The sequence below is a fragment of the Hibiscus syriacus genome, unplaced genomic scaffold (genome assembly GCF_006381635.1).
Source record: "Hibiscus syriacus cultivar Baekdansim isolate YM2019G1 unplaced genomic scaffold, ASM638163v2 tig00003041_pilon, whole genome shotgun sequence".
In the NCBI taxonomy this organism is placed as follows: Eukaryota; Viridiplantae; Streptophyta; class Magnoliopsida; order Malvales; family Malvaceae; genus Hibiscus; species Hibiscus syriacus.
Genome location: NW_024061960.1, coordinates 3,116,324 through 3,139,196, shown reverse-complemented (window position 1 = coordinate 3,139,196; position 22,873 = coordinate 3,116,324). Strand labels below are relative to the sequence as shown.

The following is a 22,873-nucleotide window of genomic DNA, read 5'->3' as shown; positions in this document are numbered from 1 at the left end:
GCACCTCCCAACACCACACCATGCTAAAACAATCGGAAAACCTAACGTCAGGAAACGTAAGAGTTTGCTGAATATGGTGATGCTTCTTTTTTCTTGCAACTAGTGTAGTTCCTTTGGACAACAACAATGTAGTTAACAAGAAAGAGTTTCCGTGCATACCTAATTTTGTTTCCTATCTTTTTATAATTCATAACAAATAAATATGTTGTAAAATATAATTCTATGTTAATTTTTTTAACTGTTGCGTCAATACTTTTGTTAAATATTAACTATAAAATTAAAACATTAATAGTTAAAACAAAAATAAAAATAATTAAATTATCATGGTACAATTTATCCTGAAAAGATTACTCGTGATTAGCGACATTGCGGAGTATGCCCATTCCTAAAAACAACGGTAAAGAAAAATGCCGATGTTTTTATCAGTTTAACATCAACATATTTACTAGTTAGGGTTTGTTTTCTTAGTAATATTTTAGCAAAACTTACTGTTAATCATCCCCGTCATTCGCAATCAGTCAGTAATCTAAACCAGCCTTCGTTTCTCTCACTTTCCTCTTAATTTCTCTGCAAAAACAAGCATGGTGAAAGGACCTGGTCTCTACTCCGATATCGGCAAAAAGGCTAGAGGTTAAGCTTTTCTCATTCTTCACTTTATTTCTCATTTCATCTTCTTTTATTATTTTTTATTTTATTTTCAGATCTTCTTTACAAGGATTACCAGGCGGGGACCACAAGTTCACTGTCACTACTTACACCTCCAATGGAGTCGTGAGTTTTTCCTTTTAAATTTTTCAATTTTTTTAATAGTTTTTTTCTTTACATCTGCTGTTCTGTATCGATTATTTTTATTTATTTTCTTCGGCATAATCGATTCCATATTTTAACGTTCCTATTATATGTTCATTTTTCTCTTATTTGCTCCGTTTATCTCTATTACGATTATTATTCTTTTTATGTTGAATTTCAAGATTTTTATGTAAAATATGATCTGGAATATTCATCATTTTTATGTAAAATGTCATTATCTTGCTGGTTATACAATTTTGTATGATTTATTTGGATATATTTTTGTCCAATTTGCTCGCATGAATATTTTGTATGTTTGATCTTATGAATTTATAATCGCACTTGAGATTGATGGTTTTGGCTCTTTGTTTCCTTTTTCGATATGCTACCGTGTTATCTAGTTCATATGCCGATTCTTTAATTTGATATATATGTCAGGCAATCACATCAACTGGTATTAAGAAAGGGCAATTGCTTTTGGCTGACGTAACCACCGAGCTGAAGAACAAGAATATCACATCCAAACTGGAAGAACAAGAAAGGGCAATTGCTGGGCTGAATTTCTCTCATTCTGACCTTGTTGCTTCCTTGACATTGTAAATACAGTTCCTTCAGCAGAGTTGCTTTAACTTTTAGTTCATATCTACATTGCTATGATATGACCTCTAAGGATGATCCAAACAAATGGAAGAACTTAAAAAAATCTGCCTATACCTGTGTAGGATATATACCCGTGTTCGTTAGTCACACTTGAGTTTGAGTAACATAAGTTTATTAAATTGCTTTCTATGATCAGTTAATTTATTGGCCTGGAAGCATGAAATGATGAAAAGTTGTGCAAAAATATCTGCTTGAATGGTTCTTTTCCTTCTTTTTAGAGCTTCTGCATGTATTCCATTATTCTGCTTGTTGTGCTTCTGGTTTTGACAAGGTTATTTTTCTTGATATCGACAGAAATGATAAAGGTGACACTCTTAATGCTTCCTACTACCACATTGTTAGCCCAATGACTAACACAGCTGTTGGTGCGGAGCTGACTCATAGCTTTTCAATTAATGACAACTCTCTCACAATCGGTACGCAGCATGCTCTTGATCCGTTGACCACAGTGAAAGCTCGACTGAACAACTATGGCAGAGCCAGTGCTCTGATCCAGCATGAGTGGCAACCGAAATCTCTCTTCACTATCTCTGGAGAGGTGGACACCAGAGCAATTGAAAAGAGCGCTAAAGTTGGGCTGGCATTGGCACTCAAGACGTAGGGAAAGTCGATATTGCTGTGCAAATGAAGACATGACTTTAGTTTTTGAATGGTGAAACTGGAAGTCTGTGTCACACCCCAATTTAGGGGTTAAGTTTTTTAATAATTTTAAGTATCTAATTGAAGTATTAACAAAGGAAAAATTGATGACCAAATCGTAAATTTTTAAAAGTTTCAACTTGGTTTTGGAATTTATGGGAAGTTCAGGGACTTAACCCTAAATTAGACTATTTTTTTTGGTCAGAGAAAAATAAACCCTCTCCCATAGATACTCGAAAATCCCCAAAATTTCCCCCAACCCCAAATTATTCACCTTAACCCCAACGTCTGCCTTCCCCGCCGTTTCTTCATCTCCGATCGTTGATGGGCAACACTGACCGTCTAAATCGAAGTGTCGACGCCGTCTGACCAAAACCCCCAGGCCAATCGGTGCGAGCTGCCGCCGTTCGTCGTGGGAAGAGCGTCGAAATCCAACGAATCCCTAGCGTCGCCACCCGATTTTTCGGTAAATCTGACCGTTGTGCTCATCGATTCACCTCACCGCCCCGAGCACCGGACTCCCCACCTCCGTCCATTCAAAACTCGGCCCTTGAGTTACTCTGTCGCTGTCGTTTTTCCAATCGCCGGCGTGGGTAATATCTCCAACTCTTTTCTTGTTTATTTAAGTAATTTTGGTTGAATTTTTGGACTGAAATTGGTTAATTGAGGATTAATGGAAGCTCGTGGATGAATCAACTATTGTCCCTGTCGCCGTCGCACGCGCTGCCACGCGCCGATGGTGCGCATGAGGTTCGTCCCTGTTCCTGAAAACATTCTAAAATCGATCCAGCCGGTCTGGACCAGTCTGAATCGGCCCAACCCGGTCCGAACCAGGTCTGTTGACCCGAATTGAGTCAACCCGACCCGACCGGTTGACTTTGACCCGACCCATTGACTTTGACCCTACCTATTGACTTTGACCGGCCTAATCCGTTGATCTTTGACCGGTCTGACAGTTGACTTTGACTTGTCTGATCGTTGACTTTGACTGGTCTAACCGTTTACTTTGACAAAAAAAGTTAACTTTTTCAAAAATGTCCCATTTTATGTTTTTCAACGTCCTGAGTCTAAATCTAAAGTCCGTTTTATCAAATTCGCACCCGGTAAGTTGTTTTTCAGTGTTTTATCTTCGGATTCAAATTGGTTTCTCAATTAAGTTCAGTTTCTGACGTAAATTCGGGTTCTATGTATCCGAGGAATTAATAGACGTTGAATTCAAGTTCGAGAATGAGTGAGTGGAAATTAAATGTTTGATCGGTGGGGCACGAAAATTGAGGTAATACATTACTACCTAATGCATGATTTATGGTACATATTGGAATTGGTAGATACATGGATGAATATGATTGATTTCAGCTATATAGTAAATTATTTCTAAACTCGATCTGAATACGATAAAAAAGTCAGTAACTGAATATGACTCAGATGACTCGCGTAAGAAACTGAAAGATCAATCGGAAAGAATTATAAGTTCAGTGATTCATTAATAAATGAATTGACTTTAAGATCCGTAAATTTTGATAAATTTTCTTTAAAGGTTAAATACCGAGATTATTTGGATAAGAAATTACCAAAAATAGCCCTATGGGGTAAAATTATGGAAATACCCTTGTACTATGAAAACCAAGATTTCCCATGATGGTGAAGAATAACCTAGAAAGGACAAACGTGACCAATTATCATAAAAAGTGTATATTGTTTGAATTGATAGGAATTACTGAAATATGTATTCAAATTTCGAAAACGATAGAATTACTCTAGAAACTCTGAAGTGACCGGGATAAACTTGAATGTGAATTGATTTAAGTACCCCAATGACCTTGAATTAAGCAAATAACTTGGATAAGTCTGGAAACACTGATGATCTTATATATTGTACTATCCATAAGGGTTTTGAACCACGAATCAAGCACGTCGATATTTCCTGATATCGTTGCAATGTAGAAATGAAATAAAGACCATTGGAATATCTGGTCGTCTCCCTAAGACCTATTCAGCGATGATTCTGAAGATGATCAATGGACAAGATTTGTTTGTATTAAAGAGTGAATACCCTTGAAGTGCAACGATTTGACCGGTTGACAGGTATCATTGCTGGGATTTGTACAGTTCGAGTTAACTCGATATTCCGATAGATCGACACAAATCTTAAATGCCCTGAATCTTCGTTTCTCCCTTATTAGCTCAAATCACTAAGAATTCTCCAAAAACCTTGTAACATCCTCAATACCGGGTTAGTGACCAAATTGAAATGTTTCAGAATTTGGTGATTAAAGTAGAATAATTGAATAGTTCAATGATTTATATGGAAATATTTCTTAGAAGTTGTTAGTAATTATTAAAGGAATTAAAGGGCAAAATGGTCATTTGACAAGGAAAAATTTTATATTCCTTTTATAAGATAAGGGAACCACATGGGAAATGAGAGAATTCTCCAGAGTTTTCTTTCTTCTTCTTCCTCCTCCCGTATCTCCAAGCTCAAAGGTGAGTTTCTTTGCTTGTTGATTAATTGTTGATTTTAAGGTTGAGTTATGATCATTAGATGATAATTAAGATTAAGGAAAGCTTAATTAATTTGTTCTAAAACAACAAGATGAAATATATAGAAGAGATTAAAGAAAATGAGTTTTAGATGAATTTCTGGAAAAGAGTTAATAAGTGAAATTTGAGAAGGAATTTGACTTGTCATCACTAAGAATAAGAGATTTATGAAGTTAGAAAGGATTAATAACAAAGTTGAAAGTTTAGTACGATTCTTAAAATTAAGAATCATGATGAGATATGGAAGATAGAGATGGTTTATATGAATACAAGTTGGTTTAAGTAATGGTAGTTGAGTTTAATGACATGATAGGGGCTTAAAATAGAAGAATTGAATGAAGAGTTTATGATTTTCGGGCGTAAAATACGAATTCTGGGCAAAGTGTATCGATGCACATTCAATGTGTACCGATGCACTCTTTAAAGATGTTGATGCACTTTTTAAAGAAGAAACATCGAATGCCATCAGTGTATCGATGCACAAGTAGTGCATCGATGCACCCCCTTAAAATACAAACATCGAATGGGATTTATGTACCGATGCATAGATAGTGCATCGATGCACCCGTCAAGGGATGCATCGATACATGGTGTATTGCATCGATGCATACGTTTATTAAGAGATGAAAATAGCTTTTCTTTTAGCCTAAGAAATGATAGTTTAGAATATACTTAAAATACAAACATCGAATGTGATTTATGTACCGATGCATAGATAGTGCATCGATGCACCCGTCAAGGGATGCATCGATACATGGTGTAGTACATCGATGCATACGTTTATTAAGAGATGAAAATATCTTTTCTTTTAGCCTAAGAAATGATAGTTTAGAATATATTAATTAGTATACTGATAAGTATCAATATATTACTATGTAGATACAGAGCCTAAACAAGTTCCGAAACTTGGCAAGTAAGATTGATCAAGGAAAAGATAACAGATCGGTATTGACTAGTGAGGCCAGGTGAGTGTATATTATTAGAATATATGTATTGTAAATGGAAATTGGACTTGTGACAAGTCTGTTTCCAATATGTTGAATATATGATTGTATGATTAGAAGTATGATTATGTTTGATATTACGTGATTATGTTTGATATTACGTGAATATGCTTAGTTTGTATTACTTGTTATGTGGTATGAATTTATATGATATGTGTTATATGGCAATGATTTATGTATTATAGGAAAAATGTTATATGAGTTATATGAACCTGCGATATAAATTATAGGATCACGAATTATGTAAAATACCAATTACTTATGTGATAACAAGAGGAAGTGACTATATAAACATGTAAGATCAATTATATGGGAAAGATTTATAGGCTTAAATGAATTTATAATGAATAAGATATATAGTAGAAATCTATGAAGCCATAGAGAGATATTATAGGAGCTTTTGATGATAATTTATTAGAAGACTTGTATATGTGATAAGCTATGTGAAACTGAACTAGGTAAATATATGAAATTAGTAAATAAATGATGGGAGATAAGTAATTATGTAAAACATGGAGTTATATATATATAGACTATATGAAAATGTGTACATGAATACATGCATAAGTGATATATGTTTATAGGTTATAATATGTGAATATAAAAGTATAAACCATAAGTTATATGATATGAGATAAGTTATTATATGTACATAGCGTACGTTATAAAATGTGATCTATGTGATTACTGGAGAAAGGATAACAGTTATATGAGTATATGAGTGATTTTATAGGTTAATGATAGGACATATAAGATTATATAAATGTATGATAATATAGAAAGTGAACTAAGTTTAATGATGTTGAACCTTATGAGTAGAAGTTATGTGATTATGAGTAGCATGATTACATGATCATAAGATATGATACATGAAACAAGATATATGAAAGAGAAAGTATATGTCATATGAAATATTATATAACTATGTGATTATATGAAAAAGAATACAATTATTATGTGATAAGCTCTGTGATATGTGAATCATATGAAAATGTTCTACGCGTAAGTGAACCATGTATTTATATGTATATGTGATATGTGATTTATATGACAATGAGCTATGTGAAAGAACTATGTGACTAGGTAAATATGTGAATGCGTGATAACATAAATATTAATGCCCATATTATGTGTCCTGAGAGCTAGAGGTATAGTTGGCATGCCAAGAGTCGAGGGTCTACGCGGTCCTTCGAGACATATATGTATTCCTTGGAACATGTGTGATCGTTGAAAACATTTTGATATTTCGATATAACAAATTAAGTTAAATGAATTTTAAGATTTTTCAAATGATTTTCTAAGTATATTCGATATAATTATTCGAATATCAAAACATTACTCCAAATATTTCAAAAATCATTTTTAATCCTTACTTAAGTGTAAAATTAAGTTTTAATCTTAAATCAATTTCAAAATAATCTTTCAAAGTATTTCGAACCATTTCAAAGCCAAAAATTCCATATTGCTCAGAGGGAACCGATTCCCCCCCAAGGGGGTACCGATTCCCCCCTGAACGGTTTGGCTCCGAGATTTCCAGAATGCTCGGAGGGAACCGATTCCCCCATAGGGGGTACCGATTCCCCACTGTTCAACAGTCGAAATATTTGAATTTTACACTTAGGGAACCGATTCCCTATGAGGGGGAACCGATTCCCCCCACGCTCCAAGCTGTTTTATTAATTGTTTTCACACTAAAACGGCTATATTATCTTCATTAATCATCCCCAACGTTCATAAGTGATTCAAGGTGTATTTAAACAAGTTCTGAAGCCCTTGATCAACAAGAAATCATAGAGAAACAAGAGAGAAAGCATCAAACACCAAGTTTGTGCAAATCAAGCCAATTTTCCTTTCAATATTCACTTTGCTTTCAAGAACACCATTTGTGCTCATTTGTAATTGTCTTTGAGTGTTCTTTTCTTGTTCTAGAATTATGCAAACATCTTACCTTGTGAGGTTTTCCTTGTAAGTTTGCAAATTTGTAATCTTCTCTTTGGGAAAGAGTGTTCTCAAGAATTGGGGTATATTCTTGAGGGTGTTGTAAGGTTATCTCTTTGGCCTCAAAAGAAAGAACAAATTAGTGAATTTGTTGGAAAATCCTTAGTGTGGATAGCTAAGGTAGTGGACGTAGACTTTGATTGAGAAAGTCGAACCACTCTAAATCGCTGTGCAATTACTTTCAATTTTCTGCAAAAGCTTCCACCAAATTTTTAATTGTCAATTCACCCCCCTCTTGGCCAATTCCGTCAATCGATTAACTCAACAATTGGCATCAGAGCCTAACTCATTTGAAGGTTTAATCGCCTCTTGAGTCGATTCGGGAAGAGTTATATCGATAATCAAAGTCATCAATGGCCTCCGCTTCAAAATTCGACTCTGGTCTCGACTCGATGCTCGTCAACAAGCCTCCTTTCTTTAATGGAGCTAACTATGCCTATTGGAAGAATAGAATGATGTACTTCATTCAAGCAAGTGACATGGGAGCATGGAATTCTGTAGAAGAAGGATACATCAAACCTCTCACTCATCCAAGGTTGTGGAGTGAAGGAGAGACAAGAATGTTCCAGCTCAACTCCAAAGCCATCCATATCATTTTTTGTGCTCTTGGACCAGATGAATACGGAAGAGTTTCATCGTGTACAACCGCCAAAGAAATATGGGACAAACTTCAAGTCACTCATGAATGTACCAATGAGGTAAAGAAATCTAAAATTAGTATTCTAACGCATAACTATGAAAATTTCAGGATGAAACCAAATGAAGATATCAAAGCTATGACGGATAGATTTTCAACGATTGTCAATGGTCTCAAATCATATGGAGAGATCATTTTAAATGAAAAGCTTGTGAGGAAGTTAGTCTACTCCCTCCCAAAATCGTGGCAATCAAAGAAGACGGCAATCATCGAGTCTAAGGATTTAACGTCCTTAACTCTTGAAGAGCTAATTGGGTCACTCCTCACTCATGAAATGATGCTCGAAGATGAGATGGACCTCGACAAAATTGACGAGATAACAAAGGAGAAGGAGAAGAAGAAAAACATTGGAGTTGCTCTCAAATCCACAAAAGATGAGAGTGATTCGAATAACGATGACGATGACGAGGAAATGGCATTGGTTGCCAAACGGTTCAGAAAAATGATGAGACCTTATCGAGGAAGAAAGTTCAAACGAAATGAAGGCCTCAAAAATAAACCGAAAGAGAAGGACCCAATCATTTGCTACGAATGCAAAAAGCCAGGGCATGTTAAATATGATTACCCACAATTGAAGAAAAAAGGGTCAATCAAAGAATAAGCACAAGGCTCATGTGGCTACATGGAGCGATGAAGAAAGTTCCGATGAAGAGGAACAAGAAGTAGCTAACTTGTGCTTGATGGCATTTGGGGAAGATTCTAAGGTAACCTCTAACTCATTCGATTTTGATGATTTATCCTATGATGAGTTATTAGAGGAATATAATGGGTTGGCTTCGGATTATGAGAAATTATTTTTAAAATATAAAAACGATGTTTCAAAATTGAAAAATGAAAACAAACTCATATCCAAAACCAACAACGATCTTGAAAGTAAAATCAAAGATTTGCAAATCAAACTAGAAGAGTTTGAAAAGAAAAATTTAGATTTGCAAAATTTACTTTCAAAGATCAATGATGATCATCAAAAGAAAATTGATGATCTTAAAACTTCTTTTGATAAAGTTGGAACAAAACATTTTGAAAAAGGTGGAAATTCAAAATCCAACTTTGTTAGAAAAAGTTTTAGAAACTACAATCATAGAGGTCCCCAAAGAACCTCTAATGGAAAAATCGTTAGAAGTATGTGGGTTCCTAAAGAACTCATTACTACTAAAGATAAAAATATCCTACACAAATGGATACCTAAGGGGACTAGGATTTTGGAAACTAATGAATATGGACCCAAAAGAATTTGGGTACCAAAAATCAAAAATTAATCTATGCTTGTAGGGAAAGGAGCATTGCTACAAGGCACGGGAAACAAATTCAAATTCATGGTACCTTGATAGTGGATGCTCAAGACACATGACCGGAGACAAAAGCCGGTTCATTGAGCTTAACGCCAAAAAATGGAGGAGAAGTGACTTTTGGAGACAATTCAAAAGGTCACATTGAAGGTATTGGTACAATAGGTAATGCCTCTTCCATACAAATTAAGAATGTTTTATATGTGAATGGATTAAAGCATAATCTATTGAGTATTAGTCAATTATGCGATAAAGGATTCAATGTCTTATTTGAAATTAATGGTTGTAAAGTCATTGACATTGCATCTAATCGGATTATGCTTGTTGGTCATAGAATAGGGAACATTTACATGGTGCATTTAGATTCTTTTGATATGACTAATTTATGCCTAGTTGCTAAGGATGAACATGATAGTTGGTTATGGCATAGGAGACTATGACATGCTAGTATGAGTGTTTTGCAACGGCTAATTCAAGGTGATTTAGTTCGAGGGTTGCCTAAGCTTAAATTTGATAATGATAAAATATGTGATGCTTGTGCTAAAGGAAAACAAAAGCGTGTTTCTTTTAAAACTATTAATGATGTATCAACTAGTAGAGTATTACAATTGATCCATGTAGATCTTTTTGGGCCAACTAGGACTACTAGCTTGGGTGGAAAACAATATGCATTTATCTTGGTAGATGACTATTCTAGATATACTTGGGTTTTATTTTTAAGTACTAAAGATGAAGCATTAGAACAGTTCATCACATTTTCAAAAATAATCCAAAATGAAAAGGGTTACTCTATAACTAGTGTTAGGAGTGATCATGGCACTGAATTTGAAAATCTTGGATTTATTGAATTTTGTAATTCTAATGGTATTAGTCATAATTTTTCAGCACCTAGAACCCCTCAACAAAATGGAGTTGTTGAGAGGAAAAATCGAACTTTAGAAGAAATGGCTAGAACCATGCTTTGTGAAAATAATTTGCCAAAATATTTTTGGGCGGAAGCCACAAATACTGCTTATTATGTTGTTAATCGAGTAATGATTAGGCCAATTTTAAAGAAAACTCCATATGAAATTTTCAAAAATAAAAAGCCTAACATTAGCTATTTTTATCCTTTTGGATGTAAATGTTTTATTTTAAACAACGGTAAAGAAAACCTTGGCAAATTTGATGCTAAAAGTGATGAAGGAATTTTTCTGGGTTACTCCTTAAATTCTAAAGCTTATCGAGTATTTAATAAAAGAACTTTAGTTGTAGAAGAGTCTATACATGTTGTTTTCGATGATAATCCCCTTCCAAGGAAGGATTCTTGTGTGAATGATGATGTAGGTGTTATAAATACAAATGATGTTAGACATGAAGTTGGAGAACCATCATCAAAGGAAGAAACAAAAAATGAGGAAACTCATGATCCTCTTGAGAATCCAACCATTGAAGAAAGGGAAGTATCTTATCCAAGAGAGTACAACTATGTCAAGGATGGTGAAATTATAGGTGATCCATCAAAAGGGGTAACAACTCGATCTTCTCTTAGAAATATTTGTAATTATGTTGCATTTATCTCATGCATAGAGCCTAAGAATATTAAAGAAGCATTAAATGATGAACATTGGATTATGGCTATGTAAGAAGAGTTAAATCAATTTGAGAGAAGTAAAGTATGGACATTAGTTGAAAGGCCTAGTAATAAATCTATTGTAGGTACTAGATGGGTATTTAGGAATAAGCTTGATGAGAGTGGTAATATAGTGAGAAACAAGGCTAGACTTGTTGCTCAAGGGTATACTCAAGAAGAGGGCATAGACTATGATGAAACATACGCTCCCGTAGCTAGGATGGAAGCAATTAGAATGTTATTAGCATTTGCATGTTTTCATGAATTTAAATTATATCAAATGGATGTTAAAAGTGCATTTTTAAATGGTTTTATAAAAGAAGAAGTGTATGTGGAACAACCTCCAGGTTTTGAAGATTCAAAATTTCCAGATCATGTTCTTAAATTGACAAAAGCTATTTATGGTTTAAAACAAGCTCCTAGAGCTTGGTATGAAAGATTGTCAAATTTTTTAATTGAAAAAGGTTTTTCAAAAGGAAAGGTTGACACTACATTGTTTTTAAAGCATAAAGGTAAAGATTTATTAGTAGTTCAAATTTATGTTGATGATATAATATTTGGTTCTACTAATAATGTTCTTTTCCAAGAATTTTCTAAGCTAATGCAAAGTGAGTTTGAGATGAGCATGATGGGGGAGCTCTCATTTTTCTTGGGACTCCAAATCAAGCGAAGAAAAGATGGCATCTTCATTAATCAAGCTAAGTACGTCAAAGATATGCTCAAGAAGTTTGGACTAGAAAATGGGAAACCTCATGACACTCCAATGAGCTCTTCAACAAAGCTTGACTTAGATGAAGGAGTTAAATGTGTAGATGTTAAATTATATAGGTCAATGATTGGCTCTTTGCTTTATCTAACTGCAAGTAGACCGGACATTATGTTTAGTGTTTGCTTATGTGCTAGATTTCAATCATGTCCTAAGGAATCACATTTACTAGCTGTTAAGAGAATCTTTAGATACCTTAAGGACACTCCTAGTTTAGGACTTTGGTATCCTAGAGACTCTAGTTTTAGCTTACATGCCTTCTCTGATGCGGATTATGGAGGATGTAAATTAGATAGGAAAAGCACCTCCGGTACTTGCCAATTCCTTGGAAATATGCTGATTTCTTGGTTTTCAAATAAACAAAATTGTGTTGCATTATCTACCACTGAAGCGGAATATATTTCAGCCGGTAGTTGTTGTGCACAAGTTTTATGGATGAAACAACAACTTTTTGATTATGGAATTGAAGTAGGTACTATTCCTATCAAGTGTGACAATACTAGTGCTATTTGTCTCACTAAAAATCTCATCCAACACTCTAGAACTAAACACATTGAAATTAGACATCACTTCATTAGAGACCATGTCACTAAGGAAGATGTAGTTCTAGAATTTGTTGATACTTTGCATCAATTAGCGGATATTTTTACAAAACCCTTAGATAAGGAAAGGTTTTGGACACTTAGGAGAGAATTAGGTTTAACTGACCTATCTTCACTTAGTGATTAAAATAATTCAGCACTTTTAATAAATACTGAAAAATGCTCATAATAGTAATTTTTGATTGCATTCATTGCTATTAGTTAGGGGGAGTTTATGATTCTTGATGAAAAATTAATTTTATGTTCAAATATCGATTAAAGATTAATTTAATTGTTTGAACATAATTATTTTTCAATATATGAGTTGCCTATACCACTAGAAAAGATTAATTTAGCATTTTGTGTGCTTAAAAATCGGATTTTAGCATTGGAATCATTAAAATCGTGCAAACAACATCTAAATCCCCTCAATCTTCATCTTTCAAGGTAAATTTTTCTAAACTCTCTATTTTATTGATTTTGAACATAGGATTAGTTTTAATTAGTTCTAGGTTGAAATAGTGATCGGGCATTGATTGTTTAGTGATTAGAAACTAGATGTTACAACTAATTTCATCAAAAACACAAGAATTTTCCAAAAATTTTTAAATTTTCGAAATTAAAAAAAAATGTTAATTTTCAAATTATTGTGTTTTGATTAAATTATGTTGTTGTTATGAAAACTATACATATATTGTTTCTCAAAACCATATATTTCAAAAGTTTTTCAAAAACTTTGCCCATTAGAATTAATTTAGAAAACCTTGAAATATTGAGGACTCAATTGAGTTTTGGGATTAATTGAATTGCATACATTTGTTTTTAAAATTGCAGGTTATCCAATCTATTCCGATTTCCTTTACCATGTCCAATCCTAAACGTGCTAGGTCTTCATCTAGTCGTTCTAGTTGTCAACCAAATCCACCTCCAAATCCTCCTCCTATTCCTCAAAATCCTATTCCAAATCTTGATCCTAATTTGACTATCCAAAATTCTTGTTTCAATCAACCGGGTCCTAAAGATTATCGTTATTGGTTTTACCAATATTTTGACTCGTATAAGATTAGGGAAGAACGTATCCCATCTCTTCAAGCTATGGTTGCTATTAACTTTAAATATATCCCTATCTTGAACGAATGGAAATTTGATAAACTTTTCGAACTTGAACCCGTTGTCTATCATCAACTTGTTCGTATCTTCTATTGTAATGCCGTTTGTATCAAAAATCGTGACAAAACCAAAACCATAGGAGTACGTTCCTACCTCCTAGGTCAATATTTCCATCTTGATCCGGCTTACATAGCCAATGCCTTAGGCTTGGATAATGAAGGTTTATCAAATGAAAAACAAGTTTTAGGCTCACGATATAAACGAAATGATAGTGCAAGTGTTCTAGATCTTCATGAGCGTTTTCTTCATCTCATGATCACTTGGTGGTTTCGACCATCCGAGGGTCGTTATTCTACTCTCAGAGCTTTAGATCTTTGGTGGTTGCATTGTTTTGAACACAATATAAAAATAAACCTTTCCGAGATCATCTTTGCTGAGATTGTTGAAACCGTTAACCTAGTGCCAAATAAGAAACTCTGTTCTTCACTAGTTTACGGTTGTATCCTTAGTAATCTCTTTTCTAAAGCCGAGCTTCGAGTTGGTCTAGATGCCTCCTTTCCTCTTAAGAAACAAATCAATATTCTTTCTTTAACAAGAGCGGGATGGGTCAAAAATAAAGAAACCGGTGAATAGGTTCGATCTTCTGCAACTACTCCGGGAGCTAGTTCTTCACAAGCTCCACTCGAAGCTGACGAAGATCCAGAGTTTGAACAATTAATGAGGGATATCGATGAAGCCGAAGATGAGCCTGAGCAACCCGAGGAGCACGGACAACAATCGACTCAAATGCCTCCATATTTTCAATCCTTTATGGAGACATTTGATTTCTGATATGCGACCATGGATTCGAGCTTTACTTCTATAAAGTCCCAGTTATCCACAATGGGAGCTCAACAATTAGAAATTCTCCGAGAGATGCGAACAAACAACGCTTCAATGAATGAACGTATTGATGCACTCTCACACGAGATGGCCGCTATGCGAGCTCGTTTTCCTCCTCCCGATCCTCCTACGGATGATTGATTCTATATTTTGCTTTGAACTCCAAACTTATTGTTTTAACATTTTGAATATTTTGGAATGTTTGAATTTGTGAATTGTGAATTTGTTTGGATTTATGGATGGTGTGAACTTATATGTTTGGTGTGATTTATTCATTATTGCATCATTTACATCATTATTAGCAATATGACCAATTTTGCCATATCACATTGCTTATGAATATTGATTATGGAACTAATGGCTAACGTTTCTCTTGATTGTGATCTTAGCAGCTTATGCATACATATACCTAATCAATTGGCTAAATGATTTTCACGTTTCTTTGAATCTTTTTGATTTAACAAAAAGGGGTGGAAGAGTGTGTGTTTTTAAAATTTTTAAAATGATAAATGGGAGGAGTGTTAAAGTAAGGGGGAGTAATTTCAAAACTTGATTTCAAAATCTTAAAATTACTAAAATGTTTTGTTATATCAAAAAGGGGAAGATTGTTGAAAACATTTTGATATTTCGATATAACAAATTAAGTTAAATGAATTTTAAGATTTTCCAAATGATTTTCTAAGTATATTCGATATAATTATTCGAATATCAAAACATTACTCCAAATATTTCAAAAATCATTTTTAATCCTTACTTAAGTGTAAAATTAAGTTTTAATCTTAAATCAATTTCAAAATAATCTTTCAAAGTATTTCGAACCATTTTAAAGCCAAAAATTCCAGATTGCTCAGAGGGAACCGATTCCTCCCCAAGGGGGTACCGATTCCCCCCTGAACGGTTTGGCTCCGAGATTTCCAGAATGCTCGGAGGGAACCGATTCCCCCATAGGGGGTACCGATTCCCCCCTGTTCAACGGTCGAAATATTTGAATTTTACACTTAGGGAACCAATTCCCTATGAGGAGGAACCGATTCCCCCCACGCTCCAAGCTGTTTTATTAATTGTTTTCACACTAAAACGGCTATATGATCTTCACTAATCATCCCCAACGTTCATAAGTGATTCAAGGTGTATTTAAACAAGTTCTAAAGCCCTTGATCAACAATAAATCATAGAGAAATACGAGAGAAAGCATCAAACACCAAGTTTGTGCAAATCAAGCCAATTTTCCTTTCAATATTCACTTTGCTTTCAAGAACACCATTTGTGCTCATTTGTAATTGCCTTTGAGTGTTCTTTTCTTGTTCTAGAATTGTGCAAACATCTTACCTTGTGAGGTTTTCCTTGTAAGTTTGCAAATTTGTAATCTTCTCTTTGGGAAAGAGTGTTCTCAAGAATTGGGGTATATTCTTGAGGGTGTTGTAAGGTTATCTCTTTGGCCTCAAAAGAAAGAACAAATTAGTGAATTTGTTGGAAAATCCTTAGTGTGGATAGCTAAGGTAGTGGACGTAGACTTTGATTGAGAAAGTTGAACCACTCTAAATCGTTGTGCAATTACTTTCAATTTTCTGCAAAAGCTTCCACCAAATTTTTAATTGCCAATTCACCCCCCTCTTGGCCAATTCTGTCAATCGATTAACTCAACAGTGATGTCTTTTGAGACACATACTTGATCCTTTGCATATGTATATGATTCTTAAGGAATTTTCTACGTGGTCCTTAGGGACATTTTATATGGTACTTCGGTGCAATTCTACATGGCACTTCGGTGCATTTATACGAGCTGTGGTGACAGCATTAGTGCACAACCTCTAGAGACTCACATATCAATAGTTCTCATATATGTACATGGGCTAATCAAAAGATAATAACAAATATATGTTGTGATATGATAAATTTTATAGCAAGGACATGATGAGATATAAGTATAGTATATGATTAAGAAGGTTAAGTATATGTGCTATTTGATTAAATGATAAGTGACTAATGATGATTTATATGCATGCATGTATTTCTTATTAAATAATCTGATATGATTTATATGATGATGTCTGTATTGCTTGGTTAATTGAATAATATGTTGAGTAAAAGAATAGATATAAGAGGATATAATTATAAGATATAAATGATAAAAATATTGATAGTGGACTAAGGTTAGAGACTTAAAATAATGTGTGATATGTATATGATATATATAATGTTATATGGTTTTGATATGGCATTATAAGATGATATGTTCATGCATGTGTAAATAGTTAGAGTTCTTTCATAATTTAATGTCTCACTAAGTCATCGACTTAGCGTGTGAATATTTCACACGTAGGTTTCGAGAAGAGGAAAAAGGGATCGAATATGAGCTCATCAGGTCAACATCTCATTCCTGAAATTCAGATCAGAAAAATCTTGAATTATATGCATTTTATGAAATGTAGTTGGCATGTAAGATAAAAGATTGGTGTCGGATACGCTCTGATAAGTTTTGTAAATCAATATATTTTACACAATAACAATTATTTGGTTTATTAAAAATGTCGAACTGAATTTTTATTTAATTATTTTATTTTTTTCAAAGTAAATTATTTAAAAAGTCAATGTGACACATCAGACTCGTATACGGGTCGGATATGGGTTGGGGGTGTTACAAACCTAATGCCCAAAATGCCTTTAATTTCCTGAATAATGGAATCACTCCTGTCATACATGAAAACGCAAGTAACTCTGATGCATAGGATTTTGAATACCTTTCTGATTTCATAGTGCCTCCAAAAAATATTTGAATACTTTATGATCCTAATAAATCACATTCTGAATAATTGATGAATTCGTCAGCTATCAAACCCTTTTATGGGGATCTCGTCTATGAATTTAATTTGTTTACAGAAGTTTCATGACTCCCTATCTGATAAATACCAATCACCTCCGAATAATATATGGAACCTCTAGTTTGTTCCCTGATCACACATATGTTTTCTATGATTTTAAAAGTATGTCTCATTTATCTGAAATACAGTCTGGCCTCTGATTTTTGCTCAGAACTTTAATATATGTTCTGATCTCTGATTTCTATTTTGATCTATGATCTCTGCTTTGATTTCTGATATATCTATTTACTGACTGAAATTATTTTTATACGGGGTACTCTGGGACTCTAGTATCACTAAAGACTCTGGCAAGTTCAGTCGTTGTTAGTAATTCCTTGTATAGGTTCAACACCGACTGGTAATTCCTTATGGACCTAAGGCGATTCTTGGGTGGGCTCTTGGGCCTAATGGTAACACCTTATGGACCGTAAGACACACCCTTAGGATGGCTCATCTGTTGTGAACATTGGGTAAGTCCTTATGGGCCTGGGGGCACTCATCTCAGGTGGGCACATACACTTCTGCTAGGGTAAAACCTTATAGACCCAAGGTGCTCCCTTAGGTTATTACTAACGCCATTTGGGCCTAGGGTAAGTCCTTATGAATGCAGTTCTGGGGAACTACATATTGGCGTTCTGTTGGAGGGTTTTACTATGGTTTTTGAAAAATACGTTTTAAACTACATCTTTAAAAAGATATGTACATTTTTATTGGTTTTGTGGGAACACACTAAACGACCTATTTTGATCTCCTGAACCTAGTCCTCCTAAGCATTTCCTCTGAATTGAAAGCTTCTTGTCTTTTACTACCTGAGATATCAGTGGGACCTCAGCTCAGCATAAAAACTTGTAGATGTCTGAATCAATAAGGAAACTTATGCTTGCATATTATATGCATGTCCTTTAGCATCACTTGGTAGTTTTGTATTACTGAGCTTTCCAAAGCTCACTCTGTTACTCATTATTTCAGGTTAAATGGATTGCACCAGTGCAACTATCGACCTCAGTAAAGGAGTTCCACCGGCGTTACTTGCGGAGTATGGTGCATGTGATTAGGGGGCACGTAGGTTGTATTTTATTTTATATACGAGTCTGAAATCTGTTTTATTTCTGAATATTAGTAAATTTTACTTTTGTATTTATAAATTGTTTTATGATTTTACATGTTTTAACAAAAAAAAATTAATTTTCCGGGATTTTTACGGTGGGTCGCTCTGGTGACCCTAATGTGACACCCCGGATCGGATCGGGTCATCCACATCGGTCTGTGGGTGTTACAGTCTGGAAGACTTGGGAGAGTAATAATGTGGTTTGAGGGATTTTTATGATCTTGGATTGGAGAAATAATTGTGATTGGTGAACTGAAATTAGCAATTTGTTTTGTTGAATTTACAAGGGCATATATATTTTAAAAAGCAAAGTTCGATGTAGTCTATTCATTTCAATTGTTGCTTACGTGCTATTTATTTTTGCTTATTTAATTGTTTCAATCATTAAACTTGGCAAGCGGAGAAAAGAAGCACCTAAATAGAACTTAGACCCACAAACTTTGGTTTTTTTGTTGTGGGGGAGGGGGGCAATGTGATTCTTGAATTTATTTGTTCTCAATGTGGACCTTAAATCGAGGAAAAATCAGAGCATTTGACTCGCAGAATTAAATGTTGGACGATGACATGATAGAGTGGTTTAATTATTATTTTTTATGATTTTGAGGGTTTAATTGATATTTTTAAAAAATTTGAGAGTTTTTTTTAGTTTTTATAAAAAAATAAAAAATTAATTAAATTTAAAATTTAAAACTATTAAAATTTATTGGAAAGTTTGAAAGTTTAATGGATTTAACAAATTAGGGGGAGTGGACGATGATAAGGAAGATGATCGACATTGAGGTTTGACAATGAGTGAGTGAGCTTTTGATGATTGTGGTATGGTTGGCAGAGATAATGAATTTTTTTGGCCTAATAAGAATAACATGTTTTTTATTTAGCCCTTTACAACATCTCGATTTATATTTGAGATCTACAATATTTTCTACAGTGTTAATGAAACTCATCACGTCGAGGTGATGAGTTCTAATAAAATATAATTTTTTTATTAAAATCTATCACATCAAAGTAAAAAGTTAAAATAAAAAAATATTTTTATTAAAACTCGTCACATCGACATGACGAATTTTATGTCACTATAAAAAATATTATAGATCCCAAAATAAAGTTTTACTTACCCTATTAGGCTAAATAAAAAAATTCATATACTTTATTGGGCCAATTTTATCGTGATAATGTGCTTTGGTACTAGGGATTTTATGGGTTTTGTAAAAAGCATTACTATGAGTTCATACATAGGGGTGAAATCATTTTATTTTATGTATTTTTTTATATTTTTTAAAAAAAAATCATATTATTTATATAATTCGTCTCTTAAAATATTATAAATTTATATATCTTTAAAATTTTATAAATTCATATTTTAATATAAAATTATACGTATATCTATGTAATAAAATATTTGATACTTTCCAACTTAAAACCCGTCAATTGTTGGAGAAACTCTTCGAAAACACCCATCAAGTTCACAAACCAAACTAAAACAAGATTCGTTAATCCTATCTTATCCAAGTATTTTTGCCTATCATATGATAATGATAATATTAAAATAAGAAAATAGTGACCCTGAGATGACGCGGCTAAAAGGATAAGTATGAGAGTACATTGATTTATAGTGTCAGCTCTTGGTGGTTGATTGGTGATGTAATCTGAATACAACAACCATCACAAAGCCAACTTGACAATTTTACATTATTCAATTTTGTAATGTTTTATATTTTGTTTCTTCTTACTTTTATAATAGGGTCAAATATACGTTAAGTACTTCAATTATTATTTTTATTTTTTGGTAACCAAATTTTATTTTTTTCCAAAACTATAGCTAACGTTTAATTTAAATTTCAATTTGGTATTTAGTCGTTAAAAAATTAACATAATTGATTATGTGACATTTTTTTTAATTTTTTAATGACGAAGTAGTATTACTTATGGTGACATATCAACACCATCGTTAAATTTTTAACGGTGGAGTACCAAAATGAAACTTAAAATATACGTTAAGTATGATTTTGAAAAAAATATAAAGTTTTAGTGCCAAAATGGAATAAAAGTAATAGTTTAAATACTAAATATGTAGTTTATCCTTTATATTAATAAAAAGTATAAAACACATAAATAGCCTTTCCAATATACGTCACTCTTTATTAGTCATTTTCATTAAATTTGATAATTTAAAAAATAACAAAATGATCGTTCTTCATCAAAATTTTAATAATAGATAACATAACAATTAATAAAATTAATATAATAATAAAGTTAATTATTAATTTTAAAATTTATTATATTTTAATCATAATTCTATAAAATTAATCTTTAATTTCTTAACGATAGAGTAAAATCGTATATGAAATTTCCTTTCATCTAATAGGATGATAATCAAAGAGGACAAAGATAGACAAGTAGAGATTAAATTAATAAAATATTAAAGAATATATTTCTAAAATTAAGATTAAATTAAAATAAAGTGTAAAGTTTAGAGTTAAATTTATTATTATATAAATTTTATTAATTATCATATACTTCAAAAATATAAATTTATTACATTTAAATTGAATAACTATTTTATAATTTTTTATAATTTGAATACTGAACCGAAAATACGCTATAATCAGAGGATTGTATATGTATTTTATCCTAATAATAGTAAGATGGTGGGTTAGTGAATAGTAGAAGCAATAATAATTGAACAGAAACAGGGGGCCTACTGCTTCGTGTTGTAGGAGCTGGAAAATGAGGGAAATTTTGGTAGATTTTGTGGCGTAAATTGGGAAGGAACCTTCCTTATTTTTTGTTTACTTTGCTAGAGGGGATACTTCTGCTTTCCGTCGACCTAATTTAAGGTTAAAACGATAATTTTAAAATATAATTGAAAATGTGATAAAAATTATAATATTTAAATTGAGTATACCTTAAAATATTACCTTTTTACTAATACTTTGAATTGAACTTATAATATTACGAAAAATGTAATATTTTCGATTGTCAATTAAAAATATTATGAAAAAAATAATATTTTTGGTTGAACAAAAAATATTAAAAAATATAATATTTTAGGTTACGTTCAACCCAGAATGTTATGATTTTTATCACATTTTCGATTACGCTCTAAAATCGTAGCCTTAAATTAAACTACCGCTCCTTAGACTATTTCCCTCTCATTTCTTATCTCTACTCCTATTAACTAATATATGCCTCTCCCTCTTGATTTCATTGGGTCTTTCACATCACCTAATTAATATTTAAAATATTTTTAAATATATATTTATATATAAGATATATATCACATCATTACTTATATATACATGATATATATTATATTATTATTTATATATATATAATATATATTATGTTATTACTTTGGACACATAAAACTTATTATATTGTTGACAAGAATTGACTATTAGTGAATTTATAGTTTATATTCGACCAGAAGTCATATTACTCTAAAAAAATGTTGAGATAAAATATTCTAAAAAATAAGGATTAAAATAACTATTTAATCAAACAATAAGAATTTGATTTGTTATTTTACCTTTTTAAAAGCACTTTTAAACTAATTTTTTAAAATGAAGATAAATTATAACATTTATCATTTAATTATATTCTCAATCCTGTTTAGTCATTGAACTTTCATATTACTCCTGTCTAGTCATTGAAGTTCATTTTATTAATATTTTTGTATGACATTTTATTTATTTATTTATTATTATTATTTTATTAATAAATAATCAAAAATCAAAATCATACATCCCACCTCACCTTGAATCAAAATCATACATCCCACCTCACCATGAATAATTCGAAACTTTAATGATTAAATTGAAAAGTTTTAATTTAGAATGACTAAAATAGAACTAAGAAGATAGTTGAGTGATGAATAATATAATTTATCCTTAAAACAATGTTAAAGGGATAGTAACAAATATTTAACAACTATGGATAATATATATATATATATATATATATATTTCTCTTAGAGAACAAGGAAATCTTGTACTAAGCTGTGTTCATTTCAACTTCGACTGCAGAAAGGGCTTTGTTTAAATGCTATTTGCTTATAGTTTATATATGATTTACAGTAGGAGTAGAGCTAGACGATTCTCCACCTCGGCAGCTGCCAATCTTCACAAATATTCATTCGTTGGTTACAGCCTTACTTTAGAGGAAAAAGAAAACAAAAAAAAACAAAACGATTGATGGGAATTGCTCAATCATCGTGGTTCATTCGATCCTAAATTTCATTTCTTGAGATATTTTCCCAATTTCCCACTCCTCACACCCACATCTTTCCACTCTCCTTTTCTTCATTTTCACCTGTAAAAGACAAAAATTACTATTA

At 32.5% G+C, this 22,873-nt stretch overlaps 1 pseudogene; it reads left to right on the top strand.

Annotated features, from left to right (window-relative positions):
• The first annotated feature begins 522 nt into the window (after nt 1-522).
• Nucleotides 523-18,863, top strand: LOC120168005 (annotated as a pseudogene).
• The last annotated feature ends 4,010 nt before the right edge of the window (nt 18,864-22,873 follow it).